Source organism: Triticum aestivum, chromosome 3D (assembly GCF_018294505.1).
Source record: "Triticum aestivum cultivar Chinese Spring chromosome 3D, IWGSC CS RefSeq v2.1, whole genome shotgun sequence".
NCBI lineage: Eukaryota > Viridiplantae > Streptophyta > Magnoliopsida > Poales > Poaceae > Triticum > Triticum aestivum.
In genome coordinates this window covers 606,013,021-606,015,658 of record NC_057802.1, presented here as the reverse complement: position 1 = coordinate 606,015,658, position 2,638 = coordinate 606,013,021, and the positions used below count along the sequence as shown (strand labels likewise).

Genomic DNA, 2,638 nt, shown 5'->3' with positions numbered 1-2,638 from the left:
CGGAGAGGAGGCAGACCGGCCGCGGTGGGAGTAGGCCGCAACACGCTGAGGGGGAGGCTGGGCGGCCAAGGGGGTGGTCACGCATATGTGTGCTCATGCAGTAAGTATGAAGACCTAAAACGTCTTTTATTTGTTTACAGAGGGCGGCGTATATCCATTACTTCCACATATGTGTGCTCATGCAGCTGGTAACCAGTTTCTTTTTCTCTTTACCTTTGATGAATGGGTGCCAGGCTGGCAGCAATTACTTGTTTAATCTGCCTTTTGGAAGTATGAACACTTGAGGGAATATCAATGCATTTTCTTGATTCTTTTTAGCATGGCTTTATGCAAGTAACCCCCGAGTTCTAGCAGCCTGATGTTCTTGGCGAAATGCAAAAGTAAAACTATGGATGTCACATCCTGCAGAGATTAAGCACAGTTCAAAATATGCGTGCTTGCAGTAAAATTGTGGAAAATTACTTGGAAGAGTGCAACTAGTCGAACCAGTAATAGCCGCACACACATAATCCTAAGAGCGTTATTCCATGCCCTTATGTCCGTTGCATGTTATTCTCAGGGCAGCAGTAATATATACTATGTTGCTTCCCTTCTTTATTTCTTTTTTGTGCAGGGGGGCGTTGAGTATGAAAGTTGGAGTGAATACTGAGAGTTTTATAGCACCCCTAAAACTGATAGAGATTATCTGCCGTATTGGGAAACGATTGTGAAGGATCTTAAGCATAGTTTTAAATAGCCGGCTATAGCTCCGCTATAACCCGCTATAGCCTTTTCAACGGGCTGCCGTTAAATGGTCGCCTTTACAAATAACCCGCTATAGCCCGCTATAGCTCCGCTATAGCTGATTTGGAGGCCCGCCGCTACTTTCCATTGCCCCCTATTTAAAACATTGATCTTAAGGTATGCATGGTGCAGCCATCAGCTGCTCGAAGTTTAAACCCTGCTCAGTATTTTCTTTTTGTTTTTGTTTTTGACAGTGGATTGAACAACATGTGCTTAAAGGCTTTTCTGAGGTACCCCTATATGACCTCTCAAAACTATGTAATGACAACTAGTCTCTATATGCGCATGGTAGCATCACAAATTCACAATAACTTGTCTATTCTACTATTTAGTGGCATGAATTACATGAAAAAGCTTCGCGCCAAGCAGTTAGGATTGCTGCTAGGTTCACAAACATTCATCCGGGGCTAGCATATTATGGTTTCCTGGTATGATTCATCTGTCCCTTTCTTATTTATATTCCCAACTCTGGTTATGGTTGTGTTTGACAATTGTGGTCTTTTGATTTAATTAAGGAGTATAAACAGAGCACACACGTTTATCTCAAGTTCGTGAAAGATCTCGACTCTGTGTTTTTTGAGATATGGAAGCTGGTCAATGCTCAGGTCAGCATTGCACACCAGAACTAAGAATAGTATTATTTTATTGATCGGATTTGTCAATGCTTTGTAGTCCTGTTTATGCTTGGTGATGTTGCTCTTGGACAATGTATAGATGTGTTTCAGAAATGCTCTGAAGCATGTTTATGAGGAGAAGCAGTTTCCATTACGCAAACATGATTTGGAATACGTGCTGAGTCACCCTGGCTCGTTGGGACCGGAGGAAAAAGTAAGGTTTTTTTTGTTCTTTCCCGTATATTTGCTGTTTCATTGGTTAATTAGCTTAACTCTTACGATGCAAAATTGCTTTGTTCACCTTAATTTCCTTGTAGTTTCAACGGTGCACGGAGGGCATCAGTAAGGAAGTAAGTACAGTGTGGTGTGGTCTCGCATACATTGTAATCCATTATGTAGACCATATCCTCACATCTTATATCTCTCCTGCCTGTGTGTGGGTGTGTAGGTTCCAGACTGGATAGCGCGTGAGTTAATTTCGCAGGAGGTTAGGTTCAAGGCAATATCGTTTCCCGTTGCGGGTTCTGTACGTAATAGCTCATTCTTTCCATTTTAAGTGTGCTCTGCCAAAGAGGTATGTGCAGTACCACTAGTAGAAAACAGGGCTTTCGTTCGGGCATGGCAAGCCCATTAGTCCCGGTCCAGTCACGAACCGGGACCCATGGGGGCATTCGTCCCGTTCGTGAGCCCGGGGGACCGGCCGGGGCCTTGTGGGCATTGGTCCCGGTTCGTATGGAACCATTTGTCCCGGTTCGAGGCACGAACCGGGACTAATGGGCCTCGCTCCTGGCCCACAACCATTGGTCCCGATTCTTGGCATGAACCGGGACAGAATGCCCGGATTTAGTACCGGTTCATGCCACGAACCGGGACCAATGAGGTGCCTATATATACCCCTCGCCCGTGAGCAGAGCACTTCAGTGCTCTGTTTTTCTCTGGCCGGCGAGGGGAGGGCTTTGTGGTGCTCTAGCTCACCTCCTATGCACATGAGGTGTTCGATGAAATGCCCAAGCCACACTAGTTAAGCTTTCTCCTCTCGAAGCTCGACCTCAAAGCTCCATTTTCCTCGAGATTTGTCTAGGTTTAGCGGCCCGTCACGTCCCATTCCCGTCTTCACCGCCGTTGACCGCCCGCGCCGATCTCGTCGCCGGCACCACCGTGGTGAGCCTCTTGTTCTTATCTTCTTCCTGAAAGAAAAAATTCTTACTTTAGATAGATACTTGTCTAATTTTCTTACTATT

At 45.6% G+C, this 2,638-nt stretch overlaps 1 long non-coding RNA gene across 1 annotated transcript; it reads left to right on the top strand.

The window, feature by feature from the left end:
• Positions 1-1,115: 1,115 nt before the first annotated feature.
• On the top strand, positions 1,116-1,603 carry LOC123075855 (uncharacterized). The gene is made up of 3 exons (XR_006436223.1): positions 1,116-1,211; positions 1,299-1,388; positions 1,498-1,603. It is a non-coding gene; the product is annotated as an uncharacterized lncRNA (long non-coding RNA).
• The last annotated feature ends 1,035 nt before the right edge of the window (positions 1,604-2,638 follow it).